The sequence below is a fragment of the Hyperolius riggenbachi genome, chromosome 12 (assembly GCF_040937935.1).
Source record: "Hyperolius riggenbachi isolate aHypRig1 chromosome 12, aHypRig1.pri, whole genome shotgun sequence".
NCBI classification, from domain to species: Eukaryota; Metazoa; Chordata; class Amphibia; order Anura; family Hyperoliidae; genus Hyperolius; species Hyperolius riggenbachi.
In genome coordinates this window covers 199,670,392-199,694,318 of record NC_090657.1, presented here as the reverse complement: position 1 = coordinate 199,694,318, position 23,927 = coordinate 199,670,392, and the positions used below count along the sequence as shown (strand labels likewise).

Sequence of the window (23,927 nt, the reverse complement as noted above, 5' to 3'; positions counted from 1 at the left end):
CACATGGCCAATAAATGAGCGTACTGTATAAGTGGTGCAGAAGTTTGGTGGACTCCATTGCTGATATCCATTTAAATTTTGATCATTTTCTGATAGTTATGCTGATCCTATTCACAACCCAGAACTAGTACGAGTATCTGATTTCACTGGCTGCATGCTTGTATCAAGAGGGCCTGTATAGATGCCAGAGTCTGGTCATTTTGGGTTTGTTGTCCTAGAATGAGGGTAGGATAGAATTAGGAGGCTCCCCACATGGGAAGGGACAAAACATTCAGCTGGAGATTCTGCTTTGAGCACTTATTAGCCAACTGTGTTTTGATGAGTGCTGAAGACGGGGATACCTGTACAGACAACATACTGATAGCCAAAATATATCTCGTAGTGACCCAGAACCTCTAGGAAAGTATAGGTGGCTTTAATAGACCAAAAGCCCTAATTTAGGCCTCTTGCACACTGCAAGTGATTCCGATTCCGCTTTTTAATCAGTTTTTACATCCGATTCAGATTCCGATTTGCAGTTTGCTCCCTGCACACTGCAAATCGGAATCTGAATCGGATGTAAAAACTGATTAAAAAGCGGAATCTGAATCGGAATCACTTGCAGTGTGCAAGAGGCCTTATACAAACGTCAAATGTCTTGTATTTGTGTAGGTTTTCAGACCGGAGCAGTTGAAAAGGCGGCAAGACATTGGCTGCCTGCTAAAATGGTGGGTATGCAAACTGTGGTTACAAATAGTGGGCACCTTTTTCAACAAGGACATGTGATAGGGTAAGTATGGGAGGAGGGGGGTTAAGAGCTCACCTGAGGGGGAGGGGTTATTGTTAGCTAGTTGCCCGACAGGGGTGCGTCAAAGTTAGGTGCCCACCGGGGGGATTGTTAAGGTTAGGCAACCACTGGGAGGTAGGGCTGGCGTTACAGATAGGCGCCCCCCAGGAGGGGTTAAGGTTACACACCACTGGGGGGTGGGGTGCTCTGTGTGAGAGTAGGACAAGGTTTTGGTCTAGATAAGATATCGGTAAATATTATGGATATTTTACTATATGAATGAAGTAGTAGAATATCAGTAAATTTGCTTTTCTACTGCTGGGGTTTTCCTGCTCCTTCTATCTAATGTATGTTTCCAGACACATCTGAAGCCCAGTGATCAGCTTGACAGCTTGGCTGCTTGCATTCTTACGATTGGTATTAGCAATGGCAGCTGCCATTTTTCTCAAAATGCTGTTTTTTTCTTTGAGCTAATCAAGTTCTGGTATAGACCTCTGATATAGATTTCCTATCAGTCTGGATGGTGCCTTTTCCCTCCTCTGAGCATTGGAGGAAGTTGAGGCGTCATACAGAGGATTAGCTGAGTCGCATAGAAGGAGTGCGCCAGTGATTTGTAAGCAGTTTGCTCTCTCTAGTGTTGTCGTCAGGGGAGCATTCCCCATCTGGCTATCTGTCTCTGTCTGTTGAAGTAACAATTATCCTAATTACACTCCGTGCTGCCGCTGTGCTGTACAGCCTCTCCTGAACTGCACAGACAGCAGCTCTCACTGTCCTTTTATATTGTCACCATGTCAGATGTCAAAACATTGCTGGTGCGCAATCAGCACACAAATCGCAGCTCCTCCTGAGGGCTCATCTGGACTCTACATCAAACTGAAACACATGAGGCTTTGTTCAAGAAAGGTCAAGTCTTCACTTCTGATTAGAAAATAGCAGTATTCACCAGTTGATAGAGCCAGTTGTATGTGGTCCGGTCATGGAGAAAATACTAATGCTGGGAATACACAATGCAATTTCCCATCCAGTCGACAGGTGATCAGACAGGAAGTTGTAGCGTGTGTACATATCCAAACTGCTCCCGATCGATAAAGGAATTGATTTTCCTATGATAACTTTGCAAAATCGATCCCTTTCTCGTTCGGAAACATATCTGACATGTTGGAAATAATCACCCAATTCCTGCCGATCAGATGGGAAATTGCATTGTGTGTTCCCAGCATAAGACATAGCAACACAAGTTTTTAGGTATGATGTTCAGAAAACGACTGCCATATATGAGAATAATACAATTGTGGCAAAAGAGTAACCAACAAACTGTAAATTACCAAATGTGCAGTTGTATCCTTCCTCTAGTAATACATACTTAAATTATGCAAATATTGTTAATGACCAACTGTACAAGAGTTCCATGCAAGCTTTATAAACTTTGTTTCTTCATCTGTAGCCAATACCCCCTTTCCCACAACAAATCTCTTTATTTTTTTCTTGAATAGATCATCAGGGACATCTGTATGGCTGATATTGTGGTGAAACCCCTCCCACAGTGTGATGTGAGGGTCATAGCCCAGACAGTATCCTGTCTGTCAACCTCATTGCATTAAGAGAAAAAATGGCCGTTTCCAATTACCAAGCAAGTAGCATCCCCCTCTGTGCATAGAACTTTCAGTAAACAAACATTTCACAGATATTACATGACAGGACTAAAGCTGTCCGCCCACCTGTGATAAATTTCATAATGTGAATTGGGCTGAGGAAAAATTTTACAATGGCCAAACACTGACTAAATCATTTCTGAATGAATATTGTACAAAATAAGAAATTGTATTCATTTTGTTATTTTCTCTGGATAGCGCTAATGTAGCATGAACTAATCCCCACTTTGCGGTATTAGTTTTAGACCCTGCATATTTTGGAATGCAAAAGCAAATGCATATTTGCATGAGCAATGTCTCGTGATTAGCCAATTAGGCCAAATTTGCAAAGCCAGATTTATCAAGTTTTACTTGGTTGATGCACACATTTTTTCTTTGTTGTAATTGTTATTTTCTCTACAGTTTCTCTTTAAAGAGACTCTGTAACAAAAATTTCATCCTTTTTTCTACTATCCTATAAGTTCCTAAACCTATTCTAATGTGCTCTGGCTTACTGTAGCACTTTCTATCACCGACTCTGTAATAAATCTTTCCCCTGTCGGATTTGTTGCCCTGTGTTTGAAAGGCTGCTAACTCTTCAGTGTTGTTAATCTGTTACGCACGCCCCCTCCAGTCCCCCTCCATGCAGACTCCCGTGTGTGTTATTTACATTAGGTAGCCTCTCTGCTCTCTTGTCAGTGAGAGAAGAGAGCTGCCTTACAAGCTGGATAAATCATCCTCTGAGCTGGCTGGGCTGTCACATACTGAGGAATTACAGACACCGGAGCTGTCTGTAGGAAGAAACAATCAGCCTGTCACTCAGTGGATGATAGCTGCAGGGAGAAGAAGGTAAACACACAAATGATCTCTTGAGATTCAAAAGGAAGGCTGTATACAGCCTGCTTGAGTGTGGATGTATTTTCTATGTGTGGACATACTGTACATCAACCTACTTCCTGTTTTGGTGGCCATTTTGTTTGTTTATAAACAAACTTTTAAAAACTGTTTTTGACTACTTATAATGCAGTGGGGAGCGGCGAAATTGTGACAGAGGGTAATAGGAGATGTCCCCTAACGCACTGGTATGTTTACTTTTGTGCGATTTTAACAATACAGATTCTCTTTAAGAGTTTGCAAGGAAACCTTGAACAGTTAGTCATTAAAGGTTAATTACCTAAAAAACTCTACATCTACTGTATCTGTACAGGAGACACAAAAAGGAGCCCACAATAGTGTAGTACATTAGGTTGCAGGTGTTGAGTAATAAAGATCAATGAATTATACTTACAAATATGAGTTACTATTCAGGCAACCACTATATAAGCAGGAGAGGGAGATTAGACCAGACCCCACTCAGGTTAACAAGTCTCTCTCTGTAGACAGGAGAAAAGGGGTCTGCATCCTCCTTTTTTATCTTTTTACGTTCAACGTGGAGAATTTACTGTAAATTTAGCGTCGCGTGCCATGCATTGCCTTAGTCCGCCAGTATAACGAGTTAGCTGTCAGACAGAAGCTGTTTCTTATTAGTCCCTTTTACAAGGCTTGGTGAAGATTAGGGGCCATATGCAATTCATTTTTTTCACCTGTGTTATCTCCTAGGAGATAATTTTCATCTTCTCTGTAAACTAAATTTTCAGCGTTTTACAATTGAAAAAGTATCTAGAAATGGGCTAAAAAGTACTATCAAATTTGTTTTGAGTATTTTCTTGCTTGCTGGAGACTTAAAAGGCATTTTATGACAAGTTGTAAAAATATTACCTAGGAGAAAACTCAGGAGAAAAAATGAATTACATATGGGCCTAGGTGTAAAAAAGAACATCATTAAACCATTTGACTCTATGTACTACTGTACTATTCATATTGTGGATAGGAACATGTCAAGTTAATTGATACTGCCATGCGTAAAATTGCATGAAAACTGCGTTGTGCATCATAGTGGCCAAATAGTTTGTGTAGTTTTTTTTTTTTTTTCTACATTTGAGTTTTTATTTTCACTGTAAGGCCTCGTTCACATCTCTTCAGCGCAGATGGCCATGTGATTGGAACGCAACATGTGCGCCCGCTGCGCTGCTGATCCCATCGATTGACAGTGATGGGATCAGCTCTGCGCTTGCGGGCAAATTGCAAGCAGCTGTGCTTCATCGCGCATCGTAGTGCAGCGCAGCACAGTAGATGTGAACGGTAGAAAGGCTGTCTATGCCCTTCTGCCGTTCTTGCATTTCAGCACATCAGACGCTCTTCCAAATGTGCACGGAAGCGCCTATTATGTGAATGAGGCCTAAAGGATATTATCCTTTCAGTTTTGCTCGAGGTCCCCTTTAAAGAGGAACTCCAGTGGAAATAATGTAGTAAAAAAAGTGCTTAATTTTTTACCATAATTATGTATAAATGATTTAGTCAGTGTTTGCTCATTGTAAAATCTTTCCTCTCCCAGATTCACATTCTGACATTTATTACATGGTGACATTGTTACTGTGGGCAGGTTATTTAGCTGTTTCTAGCTGCTCTGTCTGTTAGACAGCTAATAACAGCTATTTCCTGTCTCTGAACATTGTTACATTGTGGCAGTTTGCCAGCAGTACCGCGGTATTCAGAGCCTCTTGTGGGAGGGGTTTCAGCACAAAATCAGTCACACAGCGCCCCCTGATGGTCTGTTTGTGAAAATCATTGTCTTTCTCATGTAAAATGGGGTATCAGCTACTGATTGGGAAAAAGTTCAATTCTTGGTTGGAGTTTCTCTTTAAGCCCTATTTTCTAAACCTTCCTAAATCAGATGTACAGTTTCACAGACTGAGCCTTACCCTGCGAGAGAGGAACCATTTACCTTTTTTTAGCTGGTGTCCTTTTCTATTCTTGCACAAAGTGGTTTGTGTATCTGCTGGGTGCAGGCAGGGTATTTGATTTATTTTTTTTCTTTTCATTAGGCGGTGTCCTCTGTTCAACCAAAACATGCAGCGAAACGCAAGCTGGAGAATTTAGTTCCCCTCCGCCTCATAATGACTGAGCTAAATCACGACACAAACTTTCAATCATTTTGACAAAGCAAAATTTAAATCACATCCCCAATTAGTCAGTAATTGCTACGACTACAACATCAAGACTGATACTGCGTCTCTGTGCCAGGAACGTAGATTAAAAGTGGCCTTCAGGGCGATCGCAAGACGCAGCGTAATTAAGTATTTGATACGAACGGTCCAATGTGCCTGCAGTGTTTGCAAAAGACAATAATCATTTCAATATAAAGACAGCAAAACAAATTAGGGAAGGGATTTATGTGGCTGTAATGCTGTCATAGAAACTGTTACTCTCTTTTAAGGAATTTGTACGGGCACGAAGGAACGCCTCTGTCCCGGTGGTTACACGCCACAGGGGAGGCTTGTAACAGTAATTCCGTATGAAGAAGGTAACATTAGGGAAAGTCCTCTGAGCTGAGATTGACCCTAAAAGAAGGGATTTTGGATTCTTATGTCTGTTTACGTCATAAAGGGAAGGTCAGAGCGGATTAATGCTTGAAGCAGAGGTTTCATCTTCTTTAGTCACATCTCAGTTGTTTGACTGAACGTGCTGTTCTTTTATGACCAGTCATAGAGGTTCTGTGTTTATGTGCCATTAAAAAAGTGTAGAAAATTAAAGGATGGTTTCAGGATGTGTGAAAATGCAGCCACCTAGGTTATTGCAGTTAATGTTCAACTTTCCTCATGCGGAAAATTTGTTTTTATGAAGATTAGAGACAATGGCCCATATGCAATTAACTTTTTCTCCTGAGTTTTCTCCTCGGAGATAATTTTTCATCTTTTATTTAAAATAACTTTTAAACACTTTGCAACTGAAAAAGTACCAAAAAGTAGGTGAGGACGTACTATAACATTTATTTTGAGAAAAGACCTATTATTGACAATTTTGAAAATATCACATAGGAGAAAACTCAGGAGATAAAGGAGATAATTGCATATGGGCCCATGTTTCATAGAGGTGTCTTCATCAAGTGTGAGGGTCTTGCATCATTATGCAGAGGTGTACAGCTGCAGGCAAGCACAGCTATAAAACAGATTTTATACATTGAAATTGCTCTGCCAGAACCATTACTTATATTTTACACCAAAGAGCACGTCTGCTTTCAAAATGTAACAATTTCAGTTCTGGGTTGAGTTGGGTTTACAATAAACATATAATGTGTGCCCACTCCCTATCCTCCCCCCCCCCCCCCCCCACAAAAAAAAAAAAAAAGTTTAACTTACTTGAACGATCCTCCAGTCCCCTGCCGCAGCTCAGTTTCGGCCCTGGGCGGTGCGACCTCGTTACCCTCGCCATGAGCTGCCAGCGCAATACGCTCCCAGCGACGGGAGCGCGAACAAGGATGTGCGAAGCCAGGGCCGCTTAGGCGCAGTGGCCGTCGACTTGCAAATATTTTACATAAATTAATTGCAAAAACTACAGGCAAGCAATGCGGACAACTTTGTGCATAATACATAGTTTACTGTCGTTTATAAAAGAATGAGAGGCTGAAATAGGGGTTTAAGGTAAATATAGAGCGAAGTGGGGAGTGAAGATGGAATTTTCTCTTATCTGTTTTTTCCCTAGCAAAGCAGCGCTGTTCAGCACTTTTCATACGATTGCGGGATCTATTTAAAACCATTACATGTAATAATTGGCTATTGGATTTCTCCCTGGCCATATTGATAGTTGTACAATCTCCTTTCTGTGACTGGAGATAACTGAATTTGTCAAGGTAGAAGCGTGCAGCCATCACTTACTGTCATTCTTTTAATCTGGTTCCGTGACTTTAAAATACACCTGAACTAAAATGTGTGCATGCTCAGTGCATTCGCTTGCTCTCTTCATGCACGCTCCTTGGTAAGGCTGTGTTATGGAGCCTCAGCCGGGAGTGTTCTGGGTATGGGCGGTTTACAAATTTATCCGATTTGCACTTGTCCAGAGTGCCACAGCCGTTCTACCACACCAGCCACACTGACAGCCGTTATACCGCACCAGCCACACTGACAGCCGTTATACCGCACCAGCCACACTGACAGCCGTTATACCACACCAGCCACACTGACAGCCGTTATACCGCACCAGCCACACTGACAGCCGTTATACCGCACCAGCCACACTGACAGCCGTTATACCACACCAGCCACACTGACAGCCGTTATACCGCACCAGCCACACTGACAGCCGTTATACCGCACCAGCCACACTGACAGCCGTTATACCGCACCAGCCACACTGACAGCCGTTATACCGCACCAGCCACACTGACAGCCGTTATACCGCACCAGCCACACTGACAGCCGTTATACCGCACCAGCCACACTGACAGCCGTTATATCGCACCAGCCACACTGACAGCCGTTATACCGCACCAGCCACACTGACAGCCGTTATACCGCACCAGCCACACTGGATATGGATATGGAGGCTGCCATATTTATTTCCTTTTAAACAATACCTGTTTCCTGGCAGCCCTGCTGATTTATTTGGCTGCCTATAGTTTCTGAATAACACCAGAAACAAGCATGCAGCTTATAATGTCAGAAACGCCTGATCTGCTGCATGCTTGTTCAGGATCTCTGTTTAAAAGCATTAGAGGCAGTGGATCAGCAGGATAGCCAGGTTACTGGTATTGTTTAAAAGGAAATAAATATGGCAACCTCCATATCCATATATCCATATACTCTTCTGCAGAGGCAGGGAAAGAAGCAGGGGCACTTCAGGCAGCCAGTGAGCCACCTGTCATGCAAGTGGGGTTGTTGAGTGCTATGCCCGGGGACATGTGTGTCCCCCTTGCCCACACATAGCTACGCCTCTGACCTTTCCTTGATGTTTATTTCAGTGATTTAGCAGGCAGTGATTCTGAAGTATGTGAATAACAGACATCTAGAGGACATGTACGAATAAGCATGCTGTCAGGTCGGAGCTCAGCAAAGTTGCAGAGATTTTGGTGAAGTTTTAGGTGCATGTGAGGCCGACTCATGCCTGCATGTAGTTGTCAGGGTGCTCCTCCATTACCTGGAGTAATATGTATCTGCTTATTTGGCAAGTTGTGGGATTTCTTCATCTCCATATAGCGTACGCAGCCAGGTAACTCTTCCCCTAATAAACTCTTTTGGGCTGTCACATTTTATGATGGATTTCATGTCTGGAATTCCCGTCCTCAGCCAAGTAAAGCATGTCCTTGGCACAGACTGTGTCCCGGTGTGCGATAACACAACTCCCAGCCAGGGCCCTGAGCAAAACACTCCTACCCAGGTGTCAGTGCTGGGCCCGCTGCATTGTCTGTGCTGCTGCTGTGTTGTGGAGCAGGAGAGACCTGTGAGTGTCCTGCTGCAGACAAGGCTGCTCCAATGCATCTTTCCCTGTCTGTTCAATACAGAAACTGACCAACTGCTACATGAAAGCTGTGTCAGTCAATATGAAGTGCAGTTTACAATCTTAGTTAAAGACCCCAGGCATTACAGCTGTGTTCCTCACGGCTACCTAATTATACCTGTAACTTACATCTATTCAAAAACATTGTCTGTTGCAAGAAAAAAAAAACTACCCCAAGTCTGCAAAACATTCAGTGATTAAGTATGTTTTCTATAAATGTATTTAATACAAATCCAGTTATGGAAGAAAAAAAAGCGCTAGCAAAGTTATACTGCAAAGACAACGTCTGCACTGCCAACAACCCGCTGCTCCCTGACATTGCCCCCTCCCCTTGACGTTTAAAACAGAGCTGTGGAGTTGGAGTCGGTGGTTTCATAAACTAAGGAGTTGGAGTCAGATGATTTCTGTACCAACTCCACATCCCTGGTAAGTATTATACTAAGGAGTAATTTTGGGTACCTGGAGTCGGCGTTGGGGGTTTCATTAACTGAGGAGTCTGAGTCAGTGACAAGATGGAAGTTATGGGGGTGGGATCGATTGTTATCACTGCCATGATCATACCTCCAAAACCTTTGACAGTACCCTAGTGACACACATAATCAGTGTCTATGGAAATATTGGTGCAGTAAAGGTGGCCACACATTACTCAATTTTCCTTTAGGATCGAGCATTCGATTAGATCATTTATCAGATGGGGAAAATGGATTATTTTTTATTGAGCTTGATTGTTGAAAATCTGGTTGCATTGACCAATTAACACGATTCTCCAGGTACTCCAGTTACCCAAAATTGCTCCGACTCCTCTAGTCTGACTCCTTAGTCTAATTTTTACAGAAGCTATGGATTTGGTTAAAAATCATCTGACTCCGACTCCCCACTTTGTTGAAACCACTGACTCCGACTGCAGGTATCCAAAATTGCTCTGACTCCGACTCCACAGCCTTGATGGACACAGGATCAATGTTTGGTTTCAGAGCATGTAGGCTGTGCCAACATCCTATGTTATTCTCCTTCATCCTATGGGATTCTCCTTCATCCTATGGGATTCTCCTACATCCTATGGGATTCTCCTTCATCCTATGGGATTCTCCTTCATCCTATGGGATTTTCCTTCATCCCATGAGATTCTCCTTCATCCTATGGGATTATCCTTCATCCTATGGGATTCTCCTTCATCCTATGGGATTCTCCTTCATCCTATGGGATTCTCCTTCATCCCATGAGATTCTCCTTCATCCTATGGGATTCCCCTTCATCCTATGGGATTCTCCTACATCCTATGGGATTCTCCTACATCCCATGAGATTCTCCTTCATCCCATGGGATTCTCCTTCATCCCATGGAATTCTCCTTCATCCTATGGGATTCTCCTTCATCCCATGGGATTCTCCTTCATTAATCGATGTTGTATCTACTAGGCACAACATCGATTAATGAAGGAGAATCACATAGGATTTCGCTTGTAATGTTTGGGCCATCAGTTGATCGACTTTCGATCAACCACACCGTAGTTGATCGCCCAATAAAGTCGATCACTTAATTGTTTGATGGAAAATATATGGCCGCCTTAAGGATCTCAGTCTGTGTAAAGTCAGTGCGTCACCTGCTGAGACTGGAATTTCTTTTTCAGGGAGAGGGGAAGGAATGAAGCTATTAAACCTGGTGTAAAGGTATTTTGGCACTGAATCAGTCCTTGGACACAGTCACACCATTCATCTGAACTGGGTGCCAAAGACGCTCAAATCAAAATGACCTGAATACCAGTGCCAGACATTCAGTCAGCATAAAAGTTCAGTTATTTTATGTGTTGCTTGTTTTAAAGAGGAACTTAAACCAAGGATTAGACTTCATCCCAATCAGTAGCTGATACCCCCTTTCCCACGAGAAATCTTTACCTTTTCTCGAGTAGATCATCAGGGACGTCTGGATGGCTGATTTTGTGGTGAAACCTCTCCCACAGTGTGATGTTATGGCCATGGCCCTGACAGTTTGCTGTCTGTGAACCTCGTTGCATTGTGGGCAATAACAGCATTTTCCAGCTGCCAAGCAAGCAAAAACCCAGAACCCTCAGTAACGAACATTTCGTACAGATCACCTGGAAGAGCTAAACACGTCACTATGTGATACATTTCAGAATGGAAATCATGGAGAGGAAAAATAGGCAAACACTGACTAAATTATCTGTAAATGAATAGGTTGATGGTTGCTTGTTTTAAGTTATGTTGGTGGGGGTGGTTACTTTAGAACGGGAGTTTCTAGGTAGGTCCGCCACAAGAAATGATCATTTGTGATGATTTCAGGTGACCATTTTAGAAACAATCCCAGCACAGACACATTGCTCAGCTATAGCCAAGCAGCCCGTCTTATAGAAAATGGAGGGATGATGAGGAGTAGAGTACAAGAAGAGTGCTGAATATGGTGGTGGTTTATTCAGCAAAGATTGCTAAGAGACTGACACAGTCAGGAACATCTATACTGGTGCACCTGAAACTACGACCATCTCAGGCGATGAGAATCTTGCATCTGGAGATAGCGTAAGATGATGCATGTACAGTACCCGCCCACATAGAGTAGCAATGAAGCTCTCGTCTCTGAAACTACGACCAATTCAGGCAGTGAGATTCTAACATCTGGAGATAGTATAAGATGATGCGTGTATAGAAACCGCCTACTTAGAGTAGCTCTGAAGCTCTCATCTCTGAAACTATGACCATCTCAGGCGATGAAAATCTAGCATCTGGAGATAGTGTAAGATGATGCATGTATAGTAAGAGCCCACATAGAGCAGCTCTGAAGCTCTCGTCTCTGAAACTACGACCATCTCAGGTGATGAGAATATAGCATCTGGAGATGGCGTAAGATGATGCCTGTACAGTAACTGCCCACATAGAGTAGCCCTGAAGCTCTCGTCTCTCAGTGGAGATCTTCCCTGCTGAGCTGTTACGTGACCTTGGCAGACAGTAATCTTCACTGGTCACTCCGGAGAGAGAGATTTGGTTTCATTTTATTATCTGCAGTAAATCAATCAATAACGCCTTATCCAGCTCTGGCTGCAACACGCTTTCTAAAAGTGGACCAACTCCTAGAGGAGGGCTGAGACAGCCCTTTCATGCACTTTATTAATGACCTTTCAGTCTTTTTTGTTATAGAACAATTTGTATTTTTTTTCATTGCATCGCGGTGATGCGATGTTGCCTTCTTAAAAGGAGCTTAGAAAAGTTCTCCTTTAAAGTGCACCTGTAGTGTACAGAGAGTGCGTGGGTTATCCTAGTCTGCAGAATATTGTCTAGTATGGCGGTAACCAAAGTGCGTTGGGATCTGACCAGGAACCTTAGAGCTGATATTAGCTGGTCTTAGCTTCTGTATCTCTGAGCAGGAAGCATCTAAACATCCATATCCTGAAAGTATGAATGTAAAAGCTGAACCAGGACCTCAAGAGACTCACAGGAGAAAAGCAGGTCCAAGTGTGTAATGCTTCATAATGCTCCATATTGTGCATCCTTACAATGTTTCTTTTTGACCTTCTTTTGTAGGTTCTCTATTACACATTTCTCTAGAAGAAAACTTTTTATACAGGATGGCAAATTTAAATACATATGACCAAGAGCAGCTAAGAATGGAGAGTGGGTTTCAGGCTCTTTGGGAAGGGCTGCAACAGGCACTGCAATATCTACTTTGCCCTCAACCTCCGGCCAAGTTGTGCTCCTTACTAAATACAACCTAAAAACACACCACAATGTGGAACTCAGGCATCCAGCAGTCTCTACCAACCGGTATGCCTGAGGGGGAGAATGGGGGAGGAACTTTACTGTTTGGCAGAGGTATGGGCAGCTGAAGAAACTTTCAAAACTTCTCTGCGCTGACTTCTACGTGTCCTGCAGCTCCCGGCATGCCACCTGACCAGCATCGGGTCACATGCGCGCTTCGGGAGTCTTACACAAAGAAGGCAGCAAAGCAGATGGGAGCAGCTGCTGCAATACGATTTCCACAGAGAAAAGTCAGTTTTACTTTAGGGCCGGTTGATTGACTTCTCAAGCAACCAGAATGCACACAATTTCGAAATCAGGCCTGTGCTGGTTATTAGGGGTTTTGCTGTATATATTACCCCACATCTTGTTTACTCCTCCCTCCTTTAGATGGTAAACTCACAAGGGCAGGGCTCTCTCACCCTTTCGTGTCTTGGAATGTGTTATACATTTTGTTCATCATTACTTGTCACTGTAATTACTATGTCTACCAATTTCTGTATTATGTACCAGTGTCTATATTTGGTGTATGTCATTGTTTGTTTTTTACTCTGTACAGTGCAACAGAATATTTTGGTGCTTAATAAATCAGTAATAATCATCCGAATAATAATAATATTCTTTTGAAGACACAAAGGAAAAGGACGCCGAGAGCCCAATATAGTGTAGTAAGTCATGATACCAGATTAAAGGTATTAACAATAGAGTAGTACTCACATACCAGGGTTGCCACAAAGGCAACCACTGACTCAGATTTATGAAGTCGTTCTCTGTAGATCGGAACGATGGGGCAACACCCTTCCACCAAGGGTGAACTAGACAATGTACTAGGATGTGTAACAGAGGCGCCAAAGTAGTGTAAAAACGATTAAACAACGTTTAAAAAGAGGAGGTAGTGGTGGACTTGCCTCCTCCAAGCCGACACCGAAAATCATTGGATTATACAAAATAACAATTTATTCACAGTACTCCAAAAATGCTATTGTTGTTCAGACTTCAAGTGGATAGAGCACAGCGTCTCTCTGAGGAAATTGCAGCCTATAGTACGAGGTAATCCCACCCACCTTCTTCCTGTTCTCCACAGGATGTAGCAGAGGGAGGAGCTGGGCGAGACCAGGTGATGGGAATGCCACTACCATGCTTCCGGTAGCTTTATATGTAGATTATTTGACTTGTGACTAACTAGGGTTACGTTGTACCTTGGCCAAATCTGTATGAGCTTAAACTAATTCCGTGTACAACCCCATTGTACTTGGCGAAATAAAGCTGATTCTAATAGCAAAGTCCCCTTGTTCACGTTCACTAACCATGTACAAAACAAAGGTTCACCAATCTACACGCAAAAACAAGCTCCGGGTGTAACGATTGTGGGATATCTCCGTGTTCAGCGCACAAAGATGTGCGCTGACACTGCGGAGGTCCTCCACAAGTGTGTCAAGATACTAGAACCCAGCTTTTGGTGCAAGCACCAGTAGAGGGAAATTCCTGTCGGCAGAGGGCGCTGGGGAGCGCAGAGGAACCAATCCCCTGCACCTCCACAAATGCCAGACAGGAATTGCACGAAGCGCAGAACGCAATCGCAAGAGAAGCGATTGCGAATGAGAACGAGCAAAGGGACAGGTTGTATGTGTGTGCGCCAATCTAGTCGCCACCCCGCGACCGCGCACACACAACAGCAGGTGCGAAACAGAAACGCAACCGCCAAGAACGGCGATTGCCAGAAGTGACACAAGGCAGATCAGAACAGAATACGAGGATAGCAAAGGCACAGCAAATCATACAATGAGAAGATACGGAAAATAATAAACGCTAGCTAACCGCGAACACCGCACTCATTCGCAACAGTGCACGCGGTTATGCGTGGTCTCCACGTGATAAGCACAATAGAGACAAGCACGCCTAACTAACCATCAACAGACAAACACGAAACAAAGAACGTGAACGCTTGCTTAACGGTTACCTCATCGAGCCTACAGCAAGCGCCCGTATCAGACAAGACAGACAAACGAGAAACAGGAACTAGGCAGAAAGGATCCACCGCTCTTCCGCCAGAGCAAGTGTGATCCAAGCAGGGACACAGATCAGAAAGATCCACAGCCGCTAACGCTAGCGGCTAGTGCGATCTAAACAAGACAGATCAGATGAGGTAGCTGGTAGCAACCGCTGCTCCAGCTTACACTCCAGGAACTAGATCAGAAGGATCCACAGCCGCTACCGCTAGAGGCTAGTGCGATCCAAACAAGAGAGAGCGATTCGCTATCAACCGCCGCTGGTGACAGCGCAATCGCGACAGACAAGACAGGACAGAATAGGCAGTACAAATTATACACAAACTGACTGCACTAACTAGGAATGCAAGGAGCACTCCCCAAGAATTAACTATACTAAGATAGCAGTGGCTGACACTCCAGGTGAGTCCAGCAGGAACAAACCTCTATGAGCAGCGAAGCATTGTGGGACACACATAGTACTTATAGTACACGCCTCCAATGAATGTGGCCAGGCAATTTGCATGACAACGTATGCAAATTCCTCAGCAAGCACAAGCTGCAAAACTGACAGAAGGTCTTCTTTCCAGAGTCCTGCAGCATGCAGACCTGAATAATGATCAAAAGGCTGCCTGCCTGCGCAGGCAGCCGAGCGGATCGTTACACCGGGACAGATCGCCCACGCAAGAATTGGAAAGAATCTGTGGCTGGAGTGGAGCTTTTAGAAACCCACTAAAAAATCAAAACTGCAGTACATCTTTTTATATTAAGCAGCAGTCTTTCTCTGCCCTACCCCAGTGCAACCACCTCACCATGATGACATATGATCTGAGCATAATCACTGCAGAAAGAGAGACAGGGGATCCATCATGCACTGTGTTCACACAGCATTACATATATCACAATATGCGGCTGGCTGTGCCCCAGTATAACATCCCCTCTGACTGGGAGGTCTGCACAATCTATTCACCATTCCCAGCATTACTCTGTGTCATCCTGACAGGCCAGGAATTCTCAGCGACAAGAAGACAATGGGAAAGCCAATGGGGTCATCCGTAATCTGTGCACACACAATAGATGTTCCTCTGTGACCCCCCCCCCGCCTGTCAGAGTGGGGGGTTCATACCACTTGGATCATCCAGTGTGAAGGAGATTTTCCACCTCTAAAGTGCCAAATACAAAGCCAGGATCAGTCTTCTGTTTCAAGTTTCAAAGGAGTTAAAAAATTTAGCTGCTGAAATCCTCCAATGTAGGCACCTCTTGAAAGGAGAAACTATTTTTAATGTTTGGAGATGAAAGATGTCAGCTTAGAGGCCAACAAAATTTTATACATGAAGTGTTTATCTGCACATTGCAAACAATAGTCCAGAAATATTTACAAGAAAAAACAAGCACAACGATCGTTGCTAGTTTAATTTCTCCGGGCTTGTGAGCTGATCCAGCCTTATGCCTATTACTGCTCTCAGCTGAGAGGCACATTGGTTGGTTGTGGTTGGCACTGGCACTTTTTACTTCTCCCACTCTCTGAGGCGTGTCATTGGTTGGCACTGATTTCACACATCAACAGTGGGGTCAATATGGTCAATATTTTAGCCACACACTGATATTTTCTCTTGCAGCAGCAGGCAATAAAACAAGGCACCTTTTGTAAGAAAGGGGGTGTGGCAATCTGTTGATAACTTAGAAAACACAGGCATCAGATTACCTTTACAATTATATTTTTGGCTTTTTAATTTAATGATATACCTTATATACTCGCATATAAGCCGACCCGCATATAAGCCGACCCCCCAACTTTTCCCTGAAAAAACAGGGAAAAATGATTGACCCCCATATAAGCCGAGGGTAGGAAATACTGGATTGGTGCAGCCCCCCAGTGTGTCCCAGTATAGCTAGTATAGTGCCCAGTATGGGTAGGTAGTGCCTCAGTATAGCTAGTATAGTGCCCAGTATAGCTAGTAAAGTTCCCAGTATAGGTAGGTAGTGTCCAGTATAGCTAGTATAGTGCCCAGTATAGCTAGTAAAGTGCCCAGTATAGCCAGTATAGTGCCCAGTATAGCCAGTATAGTGCCCAGTATGGGTAGGTAGTGCCTCAGTATAGCTAGTATAGTACCCAGTTTAGCTAGCATAGTGCCCAGTTTAGCTAGTATAGTGCCCAGTTTAGCTAGTATAGTGCCCAGTTTAGCTAGTATAGTGCCCCAGTATGGCTAGTATAGTGCCCCAGTATGGCTAGTAAAGTGCCCAGTTTAGCCAGTATAGTGCCCAGTATAGGTAGGTAGTGCCCCAGTATAGGTAGGTAGTGCCCCAGTATAGCGCTCCCACCGCGGCCGCCGCTGCTATTACCTGCTTAGGCAGCGGCCGCTTCCTAATCCGCATTCCCCTTCTGAAGTTTCAGAGTGTATCACAGCAGCTGTGACGATGCACAGTGCAGGAAAGAGCGCGGCTCCCTATAGCGGCGATCTGTATCGCTGTTACCAGGGGAACCGCTCTTTCTTGCCCCCTGCATCGTCACAGCAGCAGCGCCGGGCTCGCTGCTGTGATACACTCTGAAACTTCAGAAGGGGAATGCGGATTAGGAAGCGGCCGCTGCCTAAGCAGGTAATAGCAGTGGCGGGGGGAGCGGGGCGTGGACCACCCACCACCCGACCACTAGACCACCAGGGAAGACTCGCATACAAGCCGACCCCCCAACTTTTGACCCCCTTTTTGGGGGTCAAAAATTCGGCTTGTATGCGAGTATATATGGTAAATATAAATGTTATAAAAAATGCCCCAGTATTTCAACTGTTAGTTGTTTCAGATTTGCTCAGGCAGAGCATGATGTAGGCTGTATATTTGGATAACCATAGATTCTTGCTTATGATCAACAGTAGTTAGAAACTACAGTGGTGCGGGACTTGCAGCAATTATATTGCAAAAAATGATGGGAAAAGAGTATTTGGAAGGAAGGAAGAAAATGCTGATCAATTTTCAGCAAAACAATTTATTTACATACTCCAGTAAAGTACAACGCGTTTCACGGGAGTGACCTGCTTCTTCAGGCAATAAGATGGAACATACACAAAAACAGGTCTGGTACTATGCCAAGCGCCTCGCAGACTACCAGAGCTTTTTTTGTATATGCTCCATCTTATTGCCTGAAGAAGTGGGTCACTCCCACGAAACGTGTTGTATTTAACTGGAGTATGTAAATAAATTGTTTTGCTGAAAATTAATCGGCATTTTCTTGTGTCTGCTCGGAGGAGGTAAGTCCACCACTACCGCCTCATTTTAAACGTTTTATATCTTTTTATCCTTCTGGCACCTCTGTATCCATACTACGTTATACATAGCCACCCTTAATCCTGAGTGGGGACAGGTCTAATCTCCCCACCTGCTTTTACAGTCATTGCCTATGCGGTAACACTGACTTGTGAGTATACTGCACATACTCTTTCCACACACCTATATTTACCAGTGCATACTACACTATATTGGGCTTTCGGTGTCCCTCTTTTGTTTATTTGTAAGGAAGTGGGTTTGTTCTTTTGAGCCTGAGCTCAACAACTCCACCCAAACACTAATGTTGGGGATGACGCAGTACGCAGCAGCCTGAATTCCTCATCCTTTGCCCAGCCTGATGGCGGTTTGCTAACTGCACCTTCTCCCTTCCCCCCTTAGATGGCATAATTGGGATTAAGAACAGGATAACTAAGATCATGTGGCCAGATCAACAGCCAGTATAGGTAGGTGGCTGCTTTATTACAAGTGGAGTGTGTTGCAATAGATGAAGGGCGCTCTCAAGGTACATAAAGAGGTCTTTCTACATTCCTGGACTCTGGCTTTAACATAAATACGTTTTTTAAAAAGAAACTGAAGCAAGAAGTATATGGAGGCTGGCTGTAAGGCTTGGTGGTGTATTCTCCACAGTCAGCATGCAACGCATGAGCTGGCGTGGAGGAGGTACACACACTAGCACCAGGAAACAGGCTATCCCTAGTATAGTGGAGGAGAGGACTGACTCCAATAGGAGATTGTGGCGCACAGAGCCGGTGCAGATCTGACAGCCACAAACAATGCTTTCGTTATAACGTCTCAGCGCAAAGTAGCGCTGAGCGCACAAACCAGAACTAAGAAGATCAGGACAGGTAGACAGAATGAACGCTTGCTAGCTAGCGGCTACTTAGCGACAGCAAGCGTCCAAAACCAGACAGACTGGAATGAGGCAGCCAATGCGATGCGGCGATGGCGTGCCTCACAAAGACAGGACAGGATAGTGAGGAAATAGCAGGATTAAGATAGATGAACGTAACACAGATAAATATACAATAAGTATGTTTTCCTAGCGTATTACAATTACAGCTATCAATGAAACTATTTGTAACGTCTGACTAACATATGTATATATCGGCAATGAACCGATATATGACATAAGCAGGAACGCTGACTAGGACTGGAGTAATAAAGGGAACAGGACTCAGAAGGATTCGCTATCTCTTCGCAGAGATGAACGCAATCCACAAACAGTAACAGAACAGGATTCAGAAGGATTCGTTATCTCTTCGCAGAGATGAACGCAATCCACAAACAGGACCAGGAACAGGATTCAGAAGGATTCGTTATCTCTTCGCAGAGATGAACGCAATCCACAAACAGAACCAGGAGCAGGGTAACTACCTCAGCACGGGTGGTCACGGTACGCGCAACCTACCAAAACGTGCTGGAAAGCTGACTAACTGCACACAGGATATAAACAGTTCGTGTACGTATACATCAGCAACACTGATGTATCAACGTAACACAAATACAAGGAAAATAATAAACGTGCTGGTATGCATATATATTGGCAATGAACCAATATATGATGCAAAGACCAGCAAAGTATCTTTATAACAAGAAACACGATCGGGGGCTAAAGCGACAGCAAGACTGGCTTACACTGAAGCTATGAAAACCCAAGGAAACCCTGCAGGAAGCAGATCTTTATACTGAGGTCATCCAATGGGAGCAGACATGCAGATTCCCACACAGGTGAATGATAATCAGTCACAAGCTGACAGCAGGGAAAGACAGACAAAGCTATGCAACTTGCATGGAAATAGATCAGAACTGCCTGAGCTGGAGCACTACTACTTCCAGTAATAGCTGCTGCAGCAGCGATCATTACAGTACCCCCGCCTTTAAAAGCGGATTCCAGACGCTTTTCAAAACCGAAATTCCCAACAAAACAGTCTGACTGATAATTCATGATGACCGGGACAGCCCGGCAAGACCGAATTCCAGAATCAGTCCCCACAAGACTGGACCCATCAGAACCAGAACCTACAGAACCACGCCCATCAGTACCACAAGCCCCAGTGTGACACCCATCAGAACCATGATTTCCAGAAGAAAGCCCTCCGAAATTCCCTGAGCGATACCCACCGCCTTCCAGGAACCGTTCAGAAACGCCAAAGCCTTTGCAATGCCCACCAGTACTGTCTTTACCAACACAAAACCCACTGTTGAACCAGTCCAAGGCACCAGGACAGGTTTTCTCAGAGACCTCCCAGAACACCTTGAAGCTCCAAAGAGATCCCCATAGGTCAGAACGCCCCTTAGGCTCACATGGAGAACTATCAAAAACCCCTATGGAATCTAGGGCAATTCCCGAGTCAGGGCCACAAGGACAAACATCAATATCAGGGCTTTCAGGGACCAGAACCATCTCTGGGCATGCAGGCAGACTGGCAACATCAGAACATGTTCCCACTAAGGAAGCATCAGAGCACGCTAACACCTTAGACACACTTGGGCATTCTGGCACACAAAGAACATCTGGGCACACCGGCACAAGAGAAACCTCTGGGCATGTCAAGGAACTGTGAGCCTCAGGGTCAGCCAAGACAGGACCAAAACCAGGACTGGCCAAAAAAAAATCATCATGACTAAACTTCGCAACCACTGGACTTTTACACGAGAATGCTGGATCAGACTTAGATGTCGCTGATTCCAGCAAAGTCAGTAACAAATCAGATTCAGGGGCACCAACAAAACAGGACAAATCTTCTGATGTATGCACTGAACCAGATAGGGACTCCACAACTACCTCTGGACTGGACAGAGACTCATTTAATACACTGGATTGGAGCTCATGAGGCGCTGCAGAACAAGTCAGTATTGCAGCAGCCCCCACTGGACTAGGCAAAACTGAGGAATTCCCTGGACAGGAAGGGGACTCTGGAACCTCTGCCACAGCGGCCAGAGAACTAGAATCTTTCAGGATACAGGGCTGGGTTTCAGGAACACTCATCAGACCGGACTGAAATTCTGAGATTTCTATTATTTTGACCAGAGAATCAGAATTATACATGTTACAGGGCAAGACTTCTGAAACATTCAGAGGACAGGGCTGGAGTTCCTCGGCTGTTAAAACACTGGAGAGGGACTCAACAACATTGGTTAAATCAGACTGTGTACAGGGCAAGGTATCTGACACACTTGCTGACAAGGACAATATTTCAATGGCTTCTGCTTTGCTGGGCAGAAATTCATCAAGTTTTATTAGAGCAGACTGTAATTCCAAAACAGCTGCTAGACAAGTGAATATTACTGCAACACCAACTGAGGTAAGCAGTGCTTCAGCCTCCTCTGCTAGAGGGTTTAAAGTATCCAAAATACTGGGTGAAGCATAAGACTCTGCGACCACAGCTTCACTGGACAGGATCACTGAACAGTCCATATTGCAGGGCAAAACCATGGAAGCACCTGCTGGACAGCATAATGATTCTGTGACCTGAGTTTCATTGGAGAGATCTACTGCACAATTCATGGTACAGGGCAAATTTATTGGAAAATTTTCTGAACAAGGTAATAATTCTGCGATTTCAGGTTCACATAGCAGATGCTCTGAGCTATTCACGAAACTAGAGCGAGGTGTAGAAACAGGAAGATCAAGACACAATGTTTGCGCATCTGCTGGATCAGACAGGAGTTGAACTTTATTAACACAGGTAATTTCTGCAGAAGTGTTTGCAGAGACAGGCAAGATTTTTCTGGTGTCTGTTTCACTAAACAAAGAGTCATGAGTACTGGCTAGGCTGGACTCGGAAGTCAGCAGGACCTCTGGATTCTCTGCTGAGAAATTTGCGCAGGGCAAGGTTAAGAATGTATCAGTGGCTTCTGTTTTACTGGGAAGTAAGGGCTGGTGCACACCAAAACCCGCTAGCAGATCCGCAAAAAGCTAGCAGATTTTTAAACGCTTTTTTTTATTTTTATGAGGCGTTTTGCTAGCGTTTTGCGGATTGCTGCTGCGGTTTTCAGTATAGTAGATTTCATATATTGTTACAGTAAAGCTGTTACTGAACAGCTTCTGTAACAAAAACGCCTGCAAAACCGCTCTGAAGTGCCGTTTTTCAGAGCGGTTTGCGTTTTTCCTATACTTAACATTGAGGCAGAAACGCATCCGCAATCCAAAAAATGCCTCACCCAGGCATTTTTCGTTTCTGCAAAACGCCTGCCGCTCTGGTGTGCACCACCCCATTGAGATACATTGACCAAGCAGATCCGCAGCCGCAAGCGGATCTGAAAACGCCCAAAAAGCCGCTCGGTGTGCACCAGCCCTAACACTGAGTTATCCATGGTACAGGGTGGAATTGCAGGAACTTCAATTTCACACAAAAAGAGCTCCGAATCACCTGCTGAATCAGCCAAAGGTGCTGAAGCAGGCGGGTCAGAACGCCAAATTTGCGAATTCGGAGTCACAAAAAAATCATCCAAAATCAGTTCCCACACATCAATCAATGGAGCCACAAAGTCATACTCACACACACCAGTTTTTATTAGGTTATAGGCAGACTTAATGCATGCATTCAATACCAATTCACTTTTTGCACTGTAAAATTGACAAAATGAACTTGAATCATTCTTCCATTCATTGACCAGAGCTTCCATCTCTCCTTTCTCAAATGGAGGATTCCAAGCATACTTAACAGGCAGATCATGGTTTGCAGATATGATTGTAGCAGGGACATATATTGGGTTAATTAGCAGGTGATTGGCAGATTCCTTATTCCTAAGAATCTCCAATACCTGTAGCAAGTGCTGAACTGTAGTGTATGCAAACTTTCCTTGCTTCACAAATAAGTTGATTTGTTCAATACTCTGTAATATCTCCTCATAATCATACTCAGATAATTCTTTTAAACAAAAATCTTTATTTTCCCTAGCCAGGGAGGAAAGTTCATTAGTAGTTTCATAAGTCCATTTAACTCCCCTGAAAGACAATTGCATTTCATTATCTGTTAATGGCAGAATCTCATTATAGGTCTCAGTCGCTAAGGATAACGATTCTGCAGATTGGACACGTTTCTTAGAACGTTTGCGTTTTGCCTTTGACCTTGCGGTTTTTGGTGATTTATTCAAAGCTGCAGGAAAATTATCAGTAACACTTTCTGCTTGCTGCTCATTCTTGCAAGCAATTGAAGGAGCAGCTGATTGGCCTGCTGCCAGGAGTTCATTAAGAGGAAAAGGCAATGGATCTATGCGCAACCAGTTATGGATCACAAACGCTAGAAATTCCAGCGGTCTCTCTTTCAAATCGGAATGATTGAGAACATCAAATGCCCACTGGAATAATTCCCCTTTATACAAAATATAACTTAGTTGGAGTGCCCAGGTTGAAACAGGAGTCGCTTGGAGATCAGGATTGGTCAGGAACCTGGCACATTCAGAGAAAAACTCATTTTCTGTTTCAGAGCTAAGTTCTTCAAATTTCTTAAAGGAACAGGAACCATAATTAACAGTGTCATACTTTCTGGGAATCCCCCCCACAATGGGGATTGGTAATGGGGTTTTCATAATGTAAGGCTTGGTGGTGTATTCTCCACAGTCAGCATGCAACGCATGAGCTGGCGTGGAGGAGGTACACACACTAGCACCAGGAAACAGGCTATCCCTAGTATAGTGGAGGAGAGGACTGACTCCAATAGGAGATTGTGGCGCACAGAGCCGGTGCAGATCTGACAGCCACAAACAATGCTTTCGTTATAACGTCTCAGCGCAAAGTAGCGCTGAGCGCACAAACCAGAACTGAGGAGATCAGGACAGGTAGACAGAATAAACGCTTGCTAGCTAGCGGCTACTTAGCGACAGCAAGCGTCCAAAACCAGACAGACTGGAATGAGGCAGCCAATGCGATGCGGCGATGGCGTGCCTCACAAAGACAGGACAGGATAGTGAGGAAATAGCAGGATTAAGATAGATGAACGTAACACAGATAAATATACAATAAGTATGTTTTCCTAGCGTATTACAATTACAGCTATCAATGAAACTATTTGTAACGTCTGACTAACATATGTATATATCGGCAATGAACCGATATGACATAAGCAGGAACGCTGACTAGGACTGGAGTAATAAAGGGAACAGGACTCAGAAGGATTCGCTATCTCTTCGCAGAGAT

General features: G+C 44.1%; 1 protein-coding gene across 8 annotated transcripts in view; it reads left to right on the top strand.

Annotated features, from left to right (window-relative positions):
* SULF2 (sulfatase 2) overlaps positions 1–23,927 on the top strand; it is a 504,100-nt gene that overhangs the window by 138,284 nt on the left and 341,889 nt on the right. Inside the window, exon 3 of one of the 8 annotated variants that reach the window (XM_068262648.1) lies at positions 18,164–18,228. The exons of the other annotated variants lie outside the window; for them this stretch is intronic. The gene's annotated coding sequence lies outside the window, so the exon portion shown is untranslated. The remainder of the gene's footprint in view (positions 1–18,163; positions 18,229–23,927) is intronic. 8 annotated transcript variants of the gene reach the window in all.